This window comes from Palaemon carinicauda, chromosome 1 (assembly GCF_036898095.1).
Source record: "Palaemon carinicauda isolate YSFRI2023 chromosome 1, ASM3689809v2, whole genome shotgun sequence".
Taxonomy (NCBI): domain Eukaryota; kingdom Metazoa; phylum Arthropoda; class Malacostraca; order Decapoda; family Palaemonidae; genus Palaemon; species Palaemon carinicauda.
This window is the reverse complement of record NC_090725.1, coordinates 231,383,256-231,406,555: the sequence shown is the minus strand read 5'-3', so window position 1 is coordinate 231,406,555 and position 23,300 is coordinate 231,383,256. Positions and strand designations below refer to the sequence as shown.

General features: G+C 38.2%; 1 protein-coding gene across 2 annotated transcripts in view; it reads right to left on the bottom strand.

Moving 5' to 3' along the window:
* The window catches only part of LOC137654258 (glutamate receptor ionotropic, kainate 2-like), a 740,845-nt gene that overhangs the window by 643,810 nt on the left and 73,735 nt on the right, over positions 1-23,300 (bottom strand). Inside the window, exon 1 of one of the 2 annotated variants that reach the window (XM_068387895.1) lies at positions 8,165-8,307. The exons of the other annotated variant lie outside the window; for it this stretch is intronic. The gene's annotated coding sequence lies outside the window, so the exon portion shown is untranslated. Of the gene's footprint in view, positions 1-8,164; positions 8,308-23,300 lie in introns of those variants that run through there. 2 annotated transcript variants of the gene reach the window in all.

Here is a 23,300-nt window from a genome sequence, read left to right as displayed (position 1 = left end):
GAAATTGAGGTAAAGGGCTCATTAAAAGTACACATTGAAGTAGGGGAAACGTCTCTCACAACTTTGGAAAAATTTGAGGTAAAAACTTATCACCATCATTTAATTCCACCACATTCAATCTCTGACATAAAAACTATACTTTTTATATAGCTTTTCAAAAGCTCTTTTCATGTAGGTGATTATTTTCTTAATAACCAGTGCAGCATGCTTCTGAAGTTTTATCGTGGATTTATTATGCGTCTCAGAGCATAATGTATTGGAAGATGATGATGATCATCATCATTATCATCGTCATCATCATCATGATTATATATTGCTAAGCTACAACCCAGATGGAAAACAAAGATGCTAGAGCAAGCCCAAGGGCTCCAACAGGGAAAATAGCCTAGTGAGGAAAAGAAAATAAGAAAATAGATAAACTACAAGTTATGAACAATTAAAATAAAATATCTTAAGAAGAATAGACCTAACAATATTAATATAAATATTTCATATATAAACAATAAAAACTTCAAAAAATTACAAAAGGAAGAAAAATAAGATATAATAATGACATGAGTGTACCCTCAAGCTAGAGAGTTCCAACCCAAGACAGTGAAAGACAGTGGTACAGAGGCCAGTATATATTAGGGTATATCTTATTAACTATTTATTTGCAAGGGAAATAAAGATAATTTTGGAGGGAAACAGGCGTTTTTCTATATATATCCCAATTTTTTTATTAGTAAAGTTTGCCCAGTGTAATGCTATAATAATACCAAAATAAGAGTCTACTACCGCTAGATAGTTATGGGCTCCTTTGACTGGCCAGACAGTTCTATGTTGGATCCTTCTCTATGGTTACAGTTTACTTTCCCTTTGCCTACACATACATCGAATAGTCTGGCCTATTCTCTGTAGATTTTCCTGTCTTCATATCCCTGACAAAACTAAGATAACCAAACAATTCTTCTTCACCCAAAGGGTTAACTGCAGCACTGTAATTGTTCAGAGGCTACTTTCCTCTTGGTAAGGGTAGAAGAGATTCTTTCACTATGGTAAGCAGCTTTTCTAAGAGAAGGACACTCCAAATTCAAACCATTGTTCTCTAGTCTTGGGTAGTGCCATAGCATCTGTACCATGGTCTTCCCCTGTCTTGGGTAGCAGTTCTCTTGCTTGAGGGTAAACTTGGGCTCACTATTCTATCTACTTGTCTTCCTCTTGTTTTGTTAAAGTTTTGGTAATATTTTACTGTATTACAGATTCTCATTTCGAACAGAAAACATAAGTTTTCTTGTAGTAAATAACGTGATTTGACCAAATTTGACCTTCATTTCAACCGCAAACCAACAGAACATACAATTCGACTAACTTTAAGTAGCCGAACTGGTTGCTATTATTACGGATGAAATGAAGGTGAAAACCAGTTAAATCACGTTATTTTCTACAGGAATACATATATTTTCTGTTAAAATGTTTAAATATAATATCTTTTATTATACAGTGAACCCTCGCTACTTCACGGTTCGACAATCGCGGATTCACCACTTCGCGGGGTTTTCCCATAACCCATATATATATACATATCGCGGATTTTCCGCAAAATTCGAAAATACCGCGAAATCTGAAGACAACCAAATACGATATTTTGTTACCTGTAATTCCATTAATACTGTCATTAGTAATATCTGTTCTTACTGATTGTTCATTGCATTACATATGATATATAATTCAGCACAGAAAGAAATAAAACACGAAAAGAGAATGTGATCATACGATAATTCAGTACTGTATACAGTACGTAGTAAAATTAAATCGAACATGAAACGCAAATCAGATGCAGTCATACCATATTAGAATGGTGTGTACTGTAATGGATGTGCTTCTTTTCCATGAATCTTTTGTATGTATACGTACGTAGTACAGTACTGCATCCAATAATATTCTTTTTTGCAAAAATCACATTTCGAATAAGCGTACGAGAGAGAGAGAGAGAGAGAGAGAGAGAGAGAGAGAGAGAGAGAGGCGTAAAATAGCGTACGTAAAGCTGTATTATTATTATTGTTATTATTATTATTATTGTTGTTGTTGTTAATAAAATTATTATTGTTATTATTATTATCATTATTATTATTATTATTACTGTACAGTATTATTATCATTATTTATTATTATTACGGTATTGTACTTAATCTACGTACGTTCGGTATGCGCGGGGCATCTTCTATGAGTAGGTAACCAACGCATCATAGTACTGTAAGACGGGTTGTGATTGGTTCAAGCGCTGATAGATGACGAATCAGAACTCAAGTTTTGTTATCTAGCCTGTGATTGGTGTTTTGCCCGCATCTCCTACCCGCAGCATCAAAGTTCTCGCGGGGCTGGATCGTTCACTCTCTGTTACCGCGTATCGCTGAGTAGACGTTCTTAATTGTGTTAATCTGTGCTGTGTGCGACTTTTTTAAGTTGAACTTTTTGTTACTGTAAATCCTACTGTAATGGCTCCCAAGCGTTCTGCTTCTCTTAAGGCTGGTAGTGAGCCTAAACGCCACCGAAGGATGATGACGATAGCTGAGAAGGTTACGCTTCTCGACATGTTAAAAGATGGTAGAAGTTACGCGGCCGCCGGCCGCCATTTTGGCATCAACGAATCTACTGTTCGCTATATCAAGAAGGACGAGGCGAACATTAGAAAGACGGCTGCAATCACCTTTAGCAGATCAGCGAAGCGAGTCGTTACAACGCGTAATAAAACGATCGTACGCATGGAAGGTGCTTTAGCTGTGTGGATTGCCGACTGCCGGAAGAAGAACATAGCCTTGGATACGAACACCATCCAAACAAAGGCTTTGAGCTTATATGAGAATTTTGCTGCAAAGGAACCTAAAGACGACGACGGCAACCATGCTGAAGATGATGATGATGCAGATGATCCTCAACCTGGGACATCCACTGATTCCCAGCCTCAGAAACGTTTTTCCGCAAGCAAAGGATGGTTCGCGAAGTTTCAGAAACGCTTCGCCCTGAAAAGCGTTTCCCTGCATGGGGAGTCTGCTTCCGCTGACACTGCCGCTGCTGAAACTTACGTGAACCAGACGTTCAAGAATATTATCGCCGAAGGTGGATACAAGCCGGAACAAGTCTTTAATATGGATGAGACTGGCTTGTTTTGGAAGAGAATGCCGTCGCGAACTTTCCTGTTCAAAGAGGAAGCCAAAGCCTCTGGCTTTAAAGCATTCAAGGATCGCGTTACCCTCGTGATGTGTGGCAATGCTGCTGGATTTTTGTTAAAGCCGGGGCTTATTTATAAGTCGAAAAATCCTCGCGCTTTGAAAAATAAAAATAAGAATCTCCTTCCCGTGTACTGGATGCATAATCAAAAAGCATGGATTACAAAGATGCTGACCTCCAACTGGTTCCATCAGTGTTTTATCCCGCAAGTCAGCAAATATCTCTTAGAGAAGGGCTTGCCATTCAAGATCCTTCTCCTTATGGATAACGCTGGTGGACACGCAACTGACCTGTCGCATGAGGGCATTCAGGTTGAGTTCCTGCCACCCAACACCACGTCATTAATTCAACCGATGGACCAGGGGGTTATCAGGGCGTTCAAGGCCCTCTACACGAAGAATACCTTGGCGGACCTCGTTGCGTGTGTGGATGCTGCCCAAGATGACGAGGATGAAGATTTTAACTTGAAGGCGTACTGGCGGCAGTACACCATAGCCACGTGCCTGCAGAATATTCAGAAGGCACTTCAAGAGATGAAACCTGCAACCGTGAATGCGAGCTGGAAGAAGTTGTGGCCCGATATTGTTTACGACGACAAGGGATTTACTCCATCGGAAATCCAACACTCTGCAATACGGAAATCTGTGCAGTTGGCTGCCATAATTGGAGGTGACGGGTTTGGCGACATGACGACTGAAGACGTCGACGAGTTGTTGGACTGCCATTCCCAGCCCCTAACTGACGCAGACCTCGAAGACCTGACGAAATCGGCAAGTGAGGAAGAGAGTGATACCCAGGAAGAGACCCAAGAAAATGTCGAAGAAACGGGCTTAACATTAGAACGGCTTGCCAAGGCCTGCAACCATGCGAAGGAGTTGAAAGAAATGTTGCAAGAGTGGGACGAGGATATGGTTCGCTCGATGCAATTCTGCAACAAGGTTGATGACATAATGACTCCCTACAAAATGCTCTTGGATCGAAAAAAGAAGCAGCGGCAACAACTTCCGATCACAATGTTCTTCCAGCCTCGCAAAAAAGAGCCAGTTCCTCCTGCTAGTACGCCTTCGGAAGAAATTGAAGTTTCCCAGGAAGAAGTTGAAGAGGTGTCCCAGGAAAAGACACCTCCGTCTGAAGAGACGTAAAATACTATCATTGGCTGCACAGTAGAACACATCATCAGCTTCATCATCATCATTTCTACTGTGCAGCAAATTCATCGCCATCACCATTCAAGTTTTTCTTCAACTTCTTTCGTGGTGAGTACAGTAACAATCTTTATTTTTTACTTTAATATTCTTACTGTACATTCTAAAACTGTATTTGTGCCTGTTTTATAGTTTAGTACTGTACGTACTGTATGCATTAAGTTAAAGGGAAGGTTTTAAAAGTCTACATGTTGTAACCTATCATATTTTTTTTGTTTAAAATTTACATTTACGTACGTAAAACAATCTCTCTCTCTCTCTCTCTCTCTCTCTCTCTCTCTCTCTCTCTCTCTCTCTCTCTCTCTCTCTCTCTCTCTCTCTCTCGTAAATTGTTTTCCTGCTTTGCTACGTACAATACTGTATAATTTATATTTGTAAGGTAACATATTTTGTAAATGCTTTTACTGTAAATACTGTATGTACTGTATCATTATTTATCACTATCATCATGCGCGTTAAATGCCTTGTTTGTTCTGAGCGTGGTTGTTTACTGAGCGTACACGCCGTCGTTTCAGGCGGCGTCATAAAGAAAAACATTTCATTTGGAAGTCCTAAGAAAAATACGTAAACTAAAACATTGGTAATAAACAAATCAACATACAGTACTGTATAATCAATATAATCGATGCAAAAACTAACCTATACATATATGTGTACTGTACACTAAATGAGTTTGTTTCTTCATTATGATCAGAGATGAACGTAAACAAAACATTGGTTGCCATTTTTTATCGTGCTTTTTAGGTGTTTAGGAAACGCATGATATAAAATCGCCTTTAATATTTGTGCCTGTTTTAGTTTAGGGTGCTGTAGTAAATGCATTAAGTGTTCTGTACATTAAAGGGTGGTTTGTTAACAGTACTACGTACAAGGGAAGGTTTTAAAAGTCCAAATACTGTATACATGTTAAATAAATAGGTAAATATGATGTCACTACTTCGCGGATTTTCACCTATCGCGCCCGCGTCTGGAACCTATCTACCGCGATAAACGAGGGTTCACTGTATACATTTTGTTAAAATATTTAAATATATTGACTTGTTCAAATCCCGTGTCACTTCACTCACATATGTACTGCGAACGATAACATTAGCAACGTTATCAATGATACACAGCGTTACCAACGTTACGGTGGCATTGCTAACGTTAGCAATGCTACGGTACTATTATCATGTGTATTTTAAAGAATTTTTCCATATACCCTTTACACAATATATAAAAAGGTACAAAAAGAGTACAGAACCTAACAAACCCACCTAACCTAACCTAGAAGTTCCCATGTCACAAACTCAATATAATGTCTTTTGTTATATATATCATGTTAATCCGTGTCACTTCACTCACGTTACCATAACGTTGGCACTGTTACGATAACGTTAGCCACACTATATACAATGGTTCTTGTTCCGGCACTGGCTCGCTTATGCTCGCAGGAAAATAAAACATCAAGTTCGTATGTACTGGCAAGTGGTAATGTTAAGCTGCGCACACTAACATTCGCAATGTAACATGCAATGTTACACTAACATTAGCAACGTTAAATATAATGGTTCTTGTTCCACCACTGGCTCGCTTACGATCACAGGAAAATAAAACATCAATCTCGTATGCACTGGCAAGCGGTAATGTTGAGCTTCGCACTCTAACAAAATATAGTAAAACTAACACATTAAAATTAAAGAAATTAATGACTTACTTTTATGACCGTGACGACGAAACTTGTGGGTCACGGGGGTGTTGTGACTGTGAGTCTGTGACGTCTTAACTTCTTTGCCTTAGTTTAGTACTGCACTTGGAACACTGTTAAAGCTGGTATATTACATTACGAGATTTAAGAAAATTATCAACATTGGAATTCACCTAAATACTTTCAAGTATGGATTACTGAAGTCGTTACAATTTTCTAAAACTTCCATCGTAAAATACGCAAAAAGACTTCACTTGAACTAACAAAGACCTGACTTGGACAAAGGTTTCCACGGAAAAGGGTTTGTTGGAAGGTGAGGGTAGGGAAATATTAAACCCCCTGTGCAAATTTTTCATACGTATGGGTTCGTGATTGGTTAACGGAAAAGCAACGGAGTAAATATGAATGAACCAGAATGGGAAACTTGTCCAGAGCAAGTATTTATGTGAAATCTGGGAGTGACAAGGTATTAACAAAATGTATAAAAGTAATAAAGAAAGATGAAATGGTGTATGATAAATAATAATTGATGGAAATATAAAATGAGGTGATTTTATAAGGTATCGGATATTAAAACAAGTAATACTGGGGTCAAACGTAATATGTATACGAGGTATTACGTAAAAGGGATGGTAATAGTTGTACTGGTTCAAGTCATACAGGTCTACTTGAATAAACGTGTGAAATCAAATAATTAAATTTGACGGCTAGAGAAGAAGAAATCCTATTGGTGGAGATGGAGCCTATAGGAAGGGGGGGGGGGGAGATTATGCGCACAAGGTCGAAACCTGCTATGTACAAACGAACGAATGAGAGCGACTACAACCGACAATAGAATGACAAAAAATAAATGAAAAACACTGCTAATGTTAGCATGTTACGCTAACATTGACGCAGCTCTACATCACACGTTGGTAGTTCTGGTTACCGTATTTTTGCAATGGCGCCTCCAAAGTTTATCCAGTTATACTGTTTTGTCTTTTCCTCTGTTTATCATACATCCAAGAAGGTAAAATATAGAGAAGAAAAGGCTTGTTTCACCATTATATATTGTTTCCCCAGTATGTTTTAACCACCCAAAACACCGAGTTCCCACTGGGGGTCCGCCATTACCGTAGGATATAGATATATAAATATTTCTGAAACTATTCATTTGCGACGGGAACGAGTGTCATTTTCGAAGAGCGCGGAATTTTTTCAATAGAAAAAAGTAGTTTATTCCTAGGTTTCATTGCTTTGTAATACAGTAAAATAATACCAAAGTTTTCATAGTTTATATAGGAAATATATATTTTAATGTTGTTACTGTTCATAAAATATTTTATTTTTCCATGTTTCCTTTCCTCACTGGGCTATTTTACCTATTAGGGCCCCTACACATATTGCATCCTGCTTTTCAAACTAGGGTTGTATCTTAGCAAATAATAATAATAATAATAATAATAATAATAATAATAATAATAATAATAATAATAATGTGTTATATTTGAAGAAAACGGGAGTTTTTCTATAGGAAATCCCTTTTTCAGTAGAAAATGTTATCCCGCCCATATCTAAAATAAAACCCATATTTTATTAGAATAGGGAGCTCTTGTTGTTCGTTAGGACAGAAAAGGTGTAAAATTTCAAACGTTATAACTGAAAAACAACATTTTAAAAGGGAAACCAACTTACGGTTCAACACCTAACCTAACCTACGAGCTGTAGCCTTATCTACTTACCTACCCAGGGGCGATGAACCAGTGCGAACCCCCTTAGCCTGAATATATTTAGCTTAACCTAAGAATAAGTCTCAACCCTGTTTGCTATCTAATTGGCTTCAGGAACCTTTGTAATTCGCTATGATAGACTGATACCCCACATTTCACTGACACAAGTTCCCTTGCACTACCGTATTTGGGACAATTGATTGAAAGTTTTCTGGCATCCTGGCTATTCGGGACGAAAATAATCAACTTCCATATACATAAAATCGATTTGAGAAGTAATAAGAAAGTTTATACCTATCCAAACGAGCTACACTCGCCCCTAAAATAAAATATCACGTAAGTATATAGGCTACCTTGTGTGCTATCTGTTTAATCCAGTGCTTTGGAAAATTCCACAAAAATTCACGAATAAAAATTCAACTTTAGGGCAACTTATGATAATAATATATCATCAAGGACGTTTTCTATGTTCAGAATCAATCAGAACGTCAGGTTTATTCAGGCCGTCAGGGTCGAGTAATACCGTTTGCAACGGCGCTTCTATAGCAAATTTCTCATGTATTTTAGATTTGATTTTGTCTTCCTTTTATTTTAAAGTATCCTGTCTTTTTCACATCTGATATACGTAATTTCTTTCTTCTTTTCTATATTCCTTTCACTAAATAATGATAACTAGAAGCAAGATTGATGAAAGGTATCCCACCCTGAGAAAGTATCAATCATGTACTAATTAATTTACAATTATTGTAGCCTACTAAAACAAGAAATTGTGTTAAAACATGTACAATAACCAATCAAGTTATTAGAACCTGACATACAAGATATCTAAGAGACTTCATGCTGTAGGTTCTAGAGCTTTCAAATATGTGGCCCCAAGACTATACAATTTGCTTCCACTAGACATCCGCAGGACTGGGGCTAATAAGGCTTTCAAGAGGAAATTTGAGACTTTCTTGTTTTCTACGTGCAGCAATATTATCTTTACTTTTACTTAGAGATTGTTTTTTCTGGTCAAATACAGCAGGGAAACCATACTCTCTACAGAATCTCCACAGTCATTTTATGGTAACTCGGATCACAATAAAAAACATTTTCCCCATAAAGAAAAACGATTTGACAAGTAATAAGAAAGGTATCGCCTCTCCCATTAACAAACTACATTCTACCCTCCTTCAGTTTCATCTTGAAATCCTCAATATCTTCAATCTTTCGTATGTCTCGTGGGAGCTTATTTTATAGCCTCGGGGCCGCATATTTAAAGGCTCAAGAGTCTAGAGCCTACAGTAGACACATATTTAGGTTGCAATAATTTAAAACCATCTGTAACTATTCTTGTGTCAACACGATTTGATGGCTGCACAATATGTAATAATTCTCTTAGATATATTGGACGTCCGGTTTTGATAACTTGATGGGTTATTGTACATATTTTAAACTAAATTCTCGCTTTAATAGGCAGCCGATGTAAATCAAATTCAATCAATCAGTATATGAGTGATCCTTTCTCGAGGTGGGGCACCTCATCAGTCTTACTCCTCTGTTTATCATGTTATGTAATTTTTAAGTTGTACTTTTGGTAAATTGTAGTAGATGAAGTAACTTGTCAATCCTGGTAATAACACAGTTTATCACAAGTTTCTTTACAGAATGTTCATCCATGTATTTCTTTATAAAAGCAATGTTTCTAAGATGATAACCAGGAGTTTTTAGGACATTCATTTGGGCTTTGAAAAACAAGTTACAGTCAAGAGATAGCCTACGCCTTGATCACAATTTTTACCAGATATCGGGACAGTCGTTAATTCTAATAGTCAGGCCTTCTCCATCTTCAGGCTCAATAGTACACAGTATTCTAGAAGTTTTATTCCAGCTGTGACCAAGTTGTGGAATGATCAGTCTAATCGGGTAGTTGAATCAGTAGAACTTCAAAAGTTCAAACTTGCGGCAAATGTTTTTATGTTGAAGAGGCTGACATAAGTCTTTTTACAGTTTATATATGAGATATCTGTTTGATGTTACTGTGTTTAAAATATTTAATTTTTTCATTATTTCTCATATCGTTTATTAATTTTCATATTTCTTTTCCTCACTGGGCTATTTTTCCCTGTTAGAGTCCTTGGGTTTATAGTATCTTCTTTTTCCAACCAGGGTTGTAGCTTAGTTAAAAATAATAATAATGTTTATTTGAATATCACCTAAGTTTCTTACGCTGTTTTTTTTTCTTTCCCATCACCATAAACTTATTTTTCATTTAATTTTAGTTGTTTGATTGTCACCCATTCCCTTATAGGCCTACTGGCAAGAATTCGGTTTAGAGTTTCAGTAGTGTCGTGTATATAATTTATGAAGAATTAAAATTGTATATCATCTGCAAATAGTTTGAACTCCACACCATGCATTTGTAGCATTTTCGATAGACCAATAGTATAGATATAGAATAAGATTGCGCCCAGAATACTCCCCTGAGGTACCCCTCTGTTTAAAGGTTCATATGATGAATAAGAGTTTCCAATTCGCACTCAGTAATTTCGGTCAACCAAGTAGTCTTTTATGTATTCATAAGCTTGATCTTTAATACTGATGGACCGTACAGTAGATTATTTAATAGCAGTCCATGCACAACTGTGTCAAAAGCAGCACTAAGATAGAGTAATATCAAAATACCTACATTCATTTTTATCCATCATTTCTAGCACATCATTCACAACAGAACAGATAACTGCCTCCGTAGAGTGTAATCATTATTATTATCATTACTAGCTAAGCTACAACCCTAGTTGGAAAATCAAGATGCTATAAACCCAAGGGCTCCTATAGGGAAAATAGCCCAGTGGGGAAAGGAAACCAGGAAATAAATAAACTATAAGAAAAGCAACGAACCATTATAAATTAATTTTTTTGAGAACAGTTTAGCAACATTAAAATAGGTTTTCATATGTAAACTATATAAAAAAAAACTAAGAGGAAGAGAAATAACATATAATTGTGTGCGCGAATTTACCCTTAAGCAAGGGAACCCTACCCCAAGACAGTGGAAGACCATGGTGGGCTGCAGAGGTTATGGCACTACCCAAGACTAGAGAACAGTGGTTTGATTTTGGAGTGTCCTTCTGCTAGAAGAACTGCTTACCATAGCTACAGAGTCTATTCTACCCTTACCAAGAGGAAAGTAGCCACTGAACAATTACAGTGCAGTAGTTAACCCGTTGAGCGGTGAAGAATTGTTTGGTATATAATATCTCTGTTATCATATGTATAAGGACATAGGAGAATTTAGAAAAAAATAGGCCAGCCTATTCAGTGTATGTGTAAGCAAGAGGAAAATGAGCCGTAACCAGAGAGAGGGATCCAATGTAGTACTGTCTGGCCATTCACTGTACCCAATAACCATCTAGCGCTAGTATCTCAACCTGTGGTTGGTGCCCTGGACAACCAAGGTCCTAGTTCTTAAATGACCATCGGTGGTGAAAGTTTAATTTTCCTTCAATAAATGATATAATTTTCAAAGATGTCAATCAGGCCACTGAGTTGGAACATATAAATCTCAAAGAGCTGGTCAAGAAAGATTCTAAAACACAAAGCTACAAAATGTCTATTAAAGGCATATAAAATCACAGTGTACAATACATACAAATGCTATCCAACTTTGATTGAATAATAAAAGTATGACTTATGAAATGCAAAGTATAGAGACAACAGACTATATTTCTGCCTGTAATTTAAAGAAACCAGTCCTTTGATATGATGTCAACTCCAATTTTGCCAACGATTTGACTTTTAAATCATGGCTTATGCATAAACAACTCATCCAAATGAGATGAATAAAAGAAATCATAGCAAAGGATTGAAGGATAATCATACTGTACAAATTCTTATATAATTTGCACTGTTGGCCAGACTTATGAGCACGTAATTGTGTTTAAGTCCTTTCCACGGATAAAGAAATATGGATTTGACAATAAGCGACAAATATGCGGTATGCAATGCTCAATACCTTGGATATATACGACAAAGTGCATTTTATAAGGGGTGACACTAAAAACCTAAAAATTGGCCTGAAAATGTCATGAAATATATAGGCCTACGTATGAACATCTTCATTAATGCCTGATGGATTTTGAAAAAAAAAAGAAATTGCATGCATTGACAAATATCACATATCAGTCACAAAACTGCACATATATATACATACATATATATATATATATATATATATATATATATATATATATATATATATATATATATATATATATATGTATATATATACATATATATATATATATATATATATATATATATATATATATATATATATATATATATATATATATACACATACATTAGGAAAATTATATTTTTTTCTTTAAAAACCTTTGACCTGAACTACTATGTGAAGTAATGTTGGCGCCATTGAATTGTCCTGATAATATCTTGAAATAGTCATATCTTTAATAAATAATTTATGGATTCTGATAAAATTTGGTATGCTGTGATATGTAAATATAGAAATATATATTGAAAAAGAAACGTCTATAACTAGTCCTGAACCCGGCTCGACTAATAAGTAAATGGCTAATAAGAATTGGTTAAATTTACTTTCCCATTTTCATGTATATTTTCTCGAGTATTCTTACAAAATATATGTGTTACTCTAGTAATTGTAGGCAAAGTACTTTCTCTTTTCTCTCTTTCTCTGTTTTGATCTGGCTCAAAAGTATTCAGCCAATAAACAATGTAGAAGAGAGTGTAGGGAAAGTAATGTCTTACTCCGTTTGGATCAAAAGTATGTTAACAAAAACGATCGCCTGCAGCTTAATAAAAGTAAACAAAGATATCCCAGTTCTTAATTTGACAAAAAACCTATTAAACTATTCCTTGCAATATAGATTAATAAACGCATGAAAATGTGTCTTTACTTAAGTTTTAGGCCTAAACAAAAAAAAAAAAAAAATTAGATCACCGTCGTCCTCGGACGTTCCAGGTTGATCCATTGTGGCTTTTTATCTTATGTTGATGTTATTTACTTGATGTTACTGGATCAAGTACATCATTTGGAAAATTATACTTCACAGTTTTCTGAGAGTCTTTTCAAGCCATACCGTATATGGAGAAAAGCATTGCATTTGTTGTAGGCTATCTGTCTTCATTTTGTTTCTTGATTTGGTTTTAGTGCGATTCTTTTGACTAAAATATTTTTCAACGTCAGCATTAGAATGGGCTAAAGCAATAGAGGAAAGCTCCTCTTAAGGATTTATGCTCGATGCACTCAGATATCCATTGACTTTAGCCCAAATTTTCACGCTGTCCTTTGTTTTACTGGATGATTCTAAAAGTGGGACAATCAAATCTTTCACTTGATGTAGTGTGTTTTCAGCCCTCAACAGTGCCAGTTTTTCGTACTTGCACATTATGAGGTAAGCTGTTTCGAAGTTCCAGGATATGATAGGTTGTAAGGCAAAAAAGGGAAGAATCAGCGGCAATAAATAAGTTCACGTTGAATGTTCAGGTATTGCGAGAGATTGGTTTTGTGATGATCCTAGACCTGCTGTTAGCATTTGTCTATATTTTCAATAGTGTTCTTACTGTATTTAGATTCTTTGTCAAATTCTTTGGCTAATACTATATCACAATACACATATAAGCACTTTGCTTGAAGTGGTAGTAAATGAGGTCAACTTTAATATGAAATATTCTTTTCTATTATTTGATCATAATCTCTTAAAACATGTGTCAAACTGAACCAAGGTTTACAAAAATAAATTGCTAAATAAAAATAAATATAAAGCTAGTTCAACTTTTTTTTTCTGGACAATTCATTGATGCCGACATCACTTAACATGGTCGTTCAGGTCAAAGTCTACACGTCAAAAACAACTTTTTGAAAATAATTTTCTTATTCTCTTAAGGGTTATATTTATATATCGAGACATGTCAAATTTGATTAAAATCTATCAATTATTACAAAGACATGCACACTTTTTCATTTTCAGGTCTTTTGTACAAGGCGAGAAAAACAACCCTTGGAGTATTATTATTATTATTACTTGCTAAGCTACAACCCTAGTTGGATAAGCAGGATGCTATAAGCCTAGGGGCTCCAACAGGGAAAATAGCCCAGTGAAGAAAGGAAACGAGGAAAAATTAAATATTTAAAGAACAGCAACAACACTGAAATAAATATTTCCTATATAAACTATAAAAACTTTAACAAAATAAGAGAAAGAGAAATGTGGTAGAATAGTGTACCCTAGTGTACCCTCAAGCAAGAGAACTCTAACCCAAGACAAAGGAAGACCATGGTACAGATGCTATGGCACTACCCACGACTAGAGAACAATGGTTTGATTTTGGAGTGTCTTTCTCTTAGAAGAACTGCTTACTATAGCGAGTCTCTTCTACCCTTACCAAGAGGAAAGTAGCCACTGAACAATTACAGTGCAGTAGTTAACCCCTTAAGAGAAGAATTGTTTGGTAATCTCAGTGTTGTCAGGTGTATGTGAACAGAGAAGAATCTGTAAAGAATATACCAGACTATTCGGGGTATGTGTAGGCAAAGACAGAATGAGCCGTAACCTGAGAGAGGGATCCAATGCATTACTGTGTGCCCAGTCAAGGGACCCAATATCTCTCTAGCGGTAGTATCTCAATGGGTGAGTGGTGCCCTGGCTAACCTACTACCTATAAAAATACAATTATAGATGGCTTTAAATTATTTGAACTAAGATATATGTCTACTGCAGGTTCTAGAGCTTTCAAATATGCGACCCAAGGCTATACAATAAGCTCCCACTAGACATCAGAAAGACTGAAGAAATTAAGAAATTAGTATGTTAGCCAGGGCACTAGCCATCTGATGAAATACTACTGCTAGAGAGTTAGTGGGTCCTTTGACTGGCCAGACAGTACTACATTAGTTCATTCTCTCTGGTTACAGTTCATTTTCTCTTTGCCTGCACATATGATGAATAGTCTAGTCTATTCTTTACATATTCTCTGTCCTCATCTACCTGACAACACTGACATTATCAAACAATTCTTTGCTCAAGAGGTTAACCACTGCAAAGCAATTGTTCAGTGGCTACTGTGGTATCATGTAGTCCCATGTAGCGTATGAATAAAGGGCAGTCTCTACCTATAGTCTATTTTTTATAGCGGTGCATATTTGCACTTGACTCACAGGGGTGCCCTTTTAGCTCGGAAAAGTTCCTGATACCTGATTGGTCGGAAGTATTTTTGTCCGAACACCTTCATTGTTCTTGAATGATTACCAAGTAATGTGAATCGAAACTTATTTATCAACCTATATTTCTCCATCATATATATGTTTTGTCAATAAACAATGTGAAAGAATAAATATATTATAAAGAATCGTCTTGGTAAGTCTAGATTTAATAACATAATCCGCCGAAGTCAACGACAGCAGCTGGTTTTCGGATGCACGCTTTGTAATTTTGTAATTTTTCACATATTTTAACGCAAATTGGGATAGATTACACTCAGTATAAGTTAAACATGTTATTATAAACTTTCTTTGAATCCCAGAACTTACCAAAAACATGGAATTAATAAAACCAGATATTTGTGAAAACTTATGGGGAGGTGAAAGAACAGCGTTCAACAGCCTCTAGCGGCCTGGCGGAAAAACGATCCCTTCTGAGTTGTAGACGCAGTTTGTTTTTTTTCTTTCGTAATATAGTTCGGCCTATTCCTTTCAGTTTAAATAGTCTTACATTGTTTCTTTTCGTATTATTTTGCTTAGTATTTTCCCACATTCCTGTTCCTCACCGAATATCTATCTATTTTCCCCGATAGCCCTTCTTTCATATAGGCCTATGTGATATCCGCACTACGATTCCTATGTTTTGCACCTTACGTCAGTAAGTATGTAAATAATAATAACAACATAAATTTTATGCTGTGTAGCAAGTATAACCTATTCTGTAAACCTGATATTAAGCATAGTATTTTTTTATTCCTGCCTCTACACTATTTTAATGAGACTAGCACGCGCTTCCCTTCAAGCCATCACTTTCGACAGAGGATAAGAAATAAGGAATATCCCATATATGAAAGAAGGGATATCGGGGAAAATAGATAGATATTCGGTGAGGAACAGGAATGTGGGAAAATACTAAGCAAAATAATACAAAGAGAAACAATGTAAGACTATCTAAACTGAAAGGAATAGGCCGAACTATATTACGGAAGAAAAAAACAAACTGTGTCTACGAGTCAGAAGGGATCGTTTTTTCCGCCCGGCCGCTAGAGGCTGTTCTTTTACCTCCCCATAAGTTTTCACAAATATTGGGTTTTATTAATTCCATGTGTTTGGTAAATTCTGGTATTCAAAGAAAGTTTATAATAACATGTTTAACTTATGCTGAGTGTAATCTATCCCAATTTGCGTTAAAATATGTGAAAAATTACAAAATTACAAAGCGTGCATCCGAAAACCAGCTGCTGCCGTTGACTTCGGCGGATTGTGTTATTAAATTTAGACTTACCAAGACGATTCTTTATAATATATTTATTCTTTCACATTTTTTATTGACTAAACATATATCTGATGGAGAAATATAGGTTAATAAATAAGTTTCGATTCATATTACTTGGTAATCATTCGAGAACAATGAAGGTGTTCGGACAGAAATACTTCCGACCAATCAGGTATCAGGAACCTTTCCGAGCTGAAAGGGCATCCCTGTGAGTCAAGTGCAAATATGCACCGCTATAAAAAATGGAGTTTTTTTTTTTTTATAGTACCCAAGCCATCAAGTCCTGTCTTTTAATCACTGCAACCTCTTGCATATTATATCAGCTACTTTCCTCTTGGTAAAGGTAGAAGAGACTCTTTAGTTATGGTAAGCAGCTGTTCTGGGAAAAGGTCACTCCAAAATCAAACCATTGTTCTCGAGCCTTGGGTTGTGTCATAGCCTCTGTAGCCTACCATTGTCTTCCACTGTCTTGAGGCAAATTTCTCTTGCTTAAGGGTACACTCGGGCACACTATTCTATCTTATTCTCTTCCTCTTGTTTTTCTGAAGGTTTAATAGTTTATTTATGATAGATTTATTACATTGTAGTTACAGTTCTTAAAATATTCTATTTTAATTGTTAATTACTTCTCTTATAGTTTATTTATCCCCTTTCCTCATTGGGCTATTTTCTCTGCTGATAGCAACCTGCTTTTCCAACTAGGGTAGTAGCTTAGCAAATAATAATAATAATAATAATAATAATAATAATAATAATAATAATAATAATAATAATAACAACTGAAGACTTGTTTTCTACGTGCTTCCACAGAGTTGATTTGACAATAAACGAACAATATTAGGTAGCAGGTTAACCAGGGCACCAGCCGCCCTGTAAGACACTACCGCTAGAGAGTTATTGGGTCTTTTGACTCGCTAGACAGTACTACATTGGATCCCTCTCTCTATTTACGGTTCATTTCCCTCTGCCTACACATACACCGAATAGTCTGGTCTATTCTTTACATATTCTCCTCTGTCCTCATGCACCTAACAACACTGAGCTTACCAAACAATTCTTCTCTTAAGGGGTTAATTACTCCACTGTAATTGTTCAGTGGCTACTTTCCTCTTGGTAAGGGTAAAAGAGACTCTTTAGCTATGGGAAGCAGCTCTTCTAGGAGAAGGACACTCCAAAATTAAACCATTGTTTTCTAGTCTTGGGTAGTGTCATAGCCTCTATACCATGGTCTTCCATTGTCTTGGGTTAGAGTTTTCTTGCTTGGGGGTACACTCGGCCACACTATTCTATTTTATTTCTCTTCTTCTTACTTTGTTACAATTTTTATCGTTGATATATGGTATAGCCTATCTATTCTAGTGTTATTACTGTTCTTAAAATATTCCATCTTAATTGTTAATTACTTCCCCTATTTCCTTGTTTCCTTTCCTCACTGGGTTATATTCCTTATTGGAGCCCCCCTGGGCTTATAGCATCCTGATTTTCCAACTAGGGTTGTAGCTTGCAATTAATAATAATAATAATAATAATAATAATAATAATAATAATAATAATAATAATAATAATAATAATAATAATATGCGGTGTGTAATGCTGAATGCCTTTGAATGTATTCGATAAAATGAATTACGAATAGGCCTAGTCCTATGGAGCCAGAAAAGTAAAGTATTAATTTCTTTTAAGTCCTCTTCGTATGTTTGTTGTAGCTCAATTAATTCATATCTTTCTTTTCGTTATTCCCGTCAAAATAAAAAAATGGATTAAATCTTCCACTTTTTGTGTCTATATTTTGTCCTTTAAGGTATGTTTAATGCAGTAATAGAAGGTACGTTTTGTGCGACATCAATTTCCGTTATTAGATTACCAAACATATAATCTTCTTTAAATGAAATATAAATTTTTCTTATTTCTGGATATTATAATCAGTAATATTTTTTTATATGAGGTATGTAGTTGAATAATTTTTTATTGCACTGTATTTGTGAATATTGTTAATAATTTATCATTAAACGTAATCAATCACTACCACTGACTACATGAAGAGAATTTGACTTTTCATGGTATTCGTTACCAAGTTTGCGTAGTTTCAAGTTATATTAAGCAGTGTTTTTTTCTGTTAAGTGTCCGCCGTCAACGTGAACTGCCTGATATGTTTTATTTAAATATGTTTATCTATTGGATATGCTCATTGAACATAAGACATAGTTCCAGCTGTGTAATCAAGTCCTGGAATGAGTTAGCTTCTGTTGTGCTTCAAGTAGGTTATGCTTATTTTAGGACCCCTTGATATTTGACTGTATTTGTGTAGAAAAAATTGACACGAATGGCCACAGGTCAGTTCGAATAGTGCAATGTTACTTAGAACATTAGAATTCGCATAATTGAATAGATATTTGCAAATACACTATTTTGAACCAGTGCAGTATTATCCTTAAGGCTGACTAGGCCTAGGTCCCTCTATGCAACTTTTTATGTGTACAGTATGTATAGTGGCGGCCATGCCCCATAATTTCTTTACTATTAACCCTATCGCTAAGAATACAAGACCTTAGGGACCCGTTACCCAACCCCCGTCCTTTAGGAAAGGACACAGCTTGCAGGTTAGGATAGGTGGGGAAGTTGAGGTGGTTTGGTAAATTTATAGAAAAACACAGTTCAACATTTTGAAGAGAAAAAAAATCTATTTCTACAGTAAATGATGTGCTTTCAAAGAATTCTACTTTCCCGGCCAGAAAACGTGATTATTTAACACTTTTTAGAAAAAAAAATTCAATTTTACCCTTTTTTGGTTTGTAAATGAGTACCAAACCTAACAAACCCACCTTACCTAACCGAGTAGATCCCAGGTCACAACCCCTAGCACGTGGGACAAACCCCTGGAGCACCTTCCCAGATCACAAACCGGTTTTATTATAGTTTCAGACAAGGAAAGCTTTCCTACTAACAAAACTATTTCCTACTGAAAAACGCCCGTTTTCTTCGAAAATGACACATTTTCACTGCAAATAAATACTTAGTGATATATATATATATATATATATATATATAAATATATATATATATAAATATATATATATATATATATATATATATATATATATATATATATATATATATATATATATATATATATATATATATATATATATATCATTGTATGTATGTATGTATGTATGTATATAGTAAATGGAAAGGGTGGTGTTGTAAATAATTACCATATATATATATTTATATATATATCCGCCGATAATGGGGAACCCCCATTGGGAACCCGTTGTAGCAGGAAATTTTTCCCCTACTGAAATTTTCCCCGGGAAAATTAGCTTAGGATCGGTAAAAGCAGCGCGGGTTGTTATTCCCCCAGGGGTAATTTCAGCCCTAAGATATATTTCCCCCCCTAGGCCATTTCTCCCCCACCCTCCCTTACAGAGAAACTATTTTGATGAATTGAATAATCAACGGTAAGTTTGACAAAATATTAGGAATATATATATATACAATGTTACGCAACGTTACCAATGTTACGATGCCATTGCTAGCGTTAGCAATGCTACGATAATATTAACATGTGTACTGTATTTTAAACCATTTTTCCATATACCCTTTACACGAAATATAAAAAGGTAGAAAAGGGTACAGAACCTAACCAACCCACCTAACCTAACCTAGAAGTTCCCAGGTTACAACCCCTAGTCGGGGGCAAGACCCTGGACCCCCTTCCCAGGTCACAACCCCTAGCCGGGCAAGCTCCCGGACCCCCTTCCCAGGTCATGAACTCGTACCGACAAGAGGTAATGTTGAATTGCACACACTAAAGAAATTAATAACTTACTTTTATGACCCTGTGTAATGGTCTGTTTTTCCCCCCGTCCGAAATAATGCCCAGCTCCACCAAGCAAAGGGGGAATTTTGGGCCAGAGGGGGGAATATTATCCTGGGACAAAGTTTCCCCGGGGCGATATATATCCTGGGCCATATTTCTCCCAGGGGGAATTTTGGACGGGGGGAAAAACAGGCCATTACACCGGGGTTTTTGGGGGAAAAAGATACTGCGAAAACAGTATACTGTATAATAGTAAAACAAACCTTTTCTTCTCCATGCATTATTTTCTTGGACGTATAATGAATCAATGGAAAACTGCACAAATTATCTACTGTATATCCTATACTGCTGGTATATTTTTTATTTGTTTGTTGACATTCTATGAAGTATTTGTATTGCTCCCGTTCATTCGTATTTACATACGTGTCAACCAGTTTTAGAACTTAAGTGATAAACATTGCCCCTCTTTATTTTGACCAATAGCATTACAGTAGGCCCCGGCCATACGACATTAATCCGTTCCGGAGTTGGTATCATATGGTGAAAATGTCGTATGGCGGGCAATAGAATAGCTAATGTGTGCAAAACCCCTGGTAAAAACATTGAAAATTAGTATGTAACAAAATAGTATAGTAAGCACTGTATACTTATATACAATATACATGTACTGTACAGTATATGATTAAATAATATGTAGAGGATAAATAAGAATTATATACTGTACAGTACTGTAAAGGAAAAATTAAATTTTATTTACCTTTGAAACGACGTGACTTGAGCTGGTAGTGGGTGGAGGCAGAGGGGGAAGGAGACGGTAGATATAAAAATGTATCAATGCTAATTATGTTATGTACACTTAATAATAAATTGTTCCGTAACCGAAATACAAACCAAGCTATTTACATTGGGTTTACCTTTTAGCGCAGCTGAAATGACGAGCCAATAGTTTTAACGAGGGTTAATTACCCCCGCGCTAGTTAGCGGGGGGTGGGGGAAGGGTAGCTTGCTACCCCCCTCCACACACCGGTGACTTGCTTCTCTTCACTTTTGGCTCGGCGGTGATCAAACGTGTCTGCTCATCGTCCTCGTGACAGCCTTTAATTTTCTGCTTTCTCATTACATCGTGTGTGTTGGTTGGAAGTTGACCTTCATTATTATTACTTTACAATGCGTACATGCCCTGGAGTTGCCGGTCGTCCTTGTGGGACTTTCATGTCGGACGTAACTACGGACCCGCACACTCTTTGCCCTCAATGTCGGGGCCGACGGTGTGACCAGGAGAACATGTGCCGTGAGTGCAGGGAGTGGTCTGCCTCCCAGTGGGAGAGGTTTGGCCGTCGGTGTAAGAAGAAATCCAGGGGAGACCATTCTCCTTCGGGGTTAGCCTTGAAGGAGGAAGGTTCTCAGGACTCTTCTTCCGCCGCCCAAACCTCCTCCGAAGCTCCCCCTTGTCCGTCTCCTAAGGAGAGTCGGCTGAATGGTAGCGCAGGCCCTAGTTCTGTTTCCCGACCTTGGGTGGGGGGAGAGGGCGTCGCCTCCCATAGCGAGGCGGTTCCCCCTCCTCCTCCGGGGGAGGTTATTGATAATGCCTTAACCAATGATGATCTTTTGCAGATTTGGTCGTCCCTGGCGCTTAAGGGCTTGCCCTCCAGGGTCGCCTTTATTGACCTTGTCTCGTTGGGGGCCGCTGTTAAGCAGTCGCCGGCGGTAGCAGAGGTAGACCCTCTGTCTATTGTCGACGTCGTGGTGACAGAGGTCTCCGACGTGGCTGTTGCGGATAATGGTGCTAAGGGCTCTCCTCCCCCTTCCGTACATCCTTCGAAGGGGGAAGTGAGTCCTTCGGTCTCTGCTGCTGCTCAGCTTCCTTCTGGGGGAAGTGCTTTGACGGAGACTCCCCTTCGGAGGACCGATGGTCCCGACGATCTTCCCCGAGGCCGCCTCCGCCGTAAGGCTCACCGTCCGCTACGCCGCAAGGGCCTTCCTTCCCCTTACAAGGGGGTTAAGAGGCGCCTTTTTGGGTCGTCTTCCTCCGAGGGGGACTCTCCTCGTCAGCCTCAACCTACAGCTCTGTCTTTCTTGGACCTCTCTGCAGACCGTTCACCAACTCCTGCCAGATCTTCGCCTTCTGGAGAACTCGTCACCCGACGGGCAACGGTCCCTTCGGGGCAAAGGGATCCTTCCCTTCCACGAGCAGTGCTAGCGCACAGGCGCTCTCCTGCTCGACAGCGCTCTCCTGCTCGCCAGCGCTCTCCTGATCGTCAGCGCTCTCCTGCTCGTCGGCGATCTCCTGCTCGTCAAGACTCTCCTGCTCGCCGACGCTCACCTGCTCGTCGGCGCTCTCCTGATGTTCGCCCTCCTCGCCAGCGCTCTCCTGCTCGTCAGCTCTCTTCTGAGCGTGAGCTCTCATTTGAGGACCATCGCCCTGCGGTCTCTGACCATCCTACAGTTCCTGCTGAGCTTCCTGCTCACCATCTGCCTGATCCTGTGGCTGCGCAACATCGTTCTGCGAGTGTGTCAAATGCACATGTTCGCCAACGCGCCAGCGATCTTCCAGTTCCTGCTCGTGAACGCGCCACGCCACCTGCCCTCGCCGTTCCACCTGCCCTCGCCGCGCCACCTGCCCTCGCCGCGCCACCTGCCCTCGCCGCGCCACCTGTCCTTTCACAGGACACGCGTCGACCTTCTGCTCGCCAGCGATCTCCGGCTCGCCAGTGATCACCTACGCGCCAGCGTTCACCTGCTCGCCAGCGTTCACCTGCTTGTCAGCGCGCACAGGCGATTTTAGTATCGCCTATTCAACAGCGTTCTAAGCGTCAGCGATCACCTGTCTCTCGGCGATCTCCGTATCGCCCGCGTGTGTTACAGCCGGCGCGCCAACATTCTCCAACGCTTCTGAAGGAACATGGTTCGCCAGCTACTAGCTCGCCATCGCGCGATCGCCCACCTGCGCATGCTGCTCGCCATCGCGCGATCGCTCACCTGTGCATGCTGCTCGCCATCGCGCGATCGCTCACCTGCGCATGCTGCTCGTCATCGCTCGCCATCGCGCGATCGTTCACCTGCGCATGCTGCTCGCCATCACTCGCCAACGCGTCGACATGCCACAACGTGCCATCGCCAACCAGCGCATCAGCGCTCACCAGCTCATCATCGATCGCCTGCGGATCT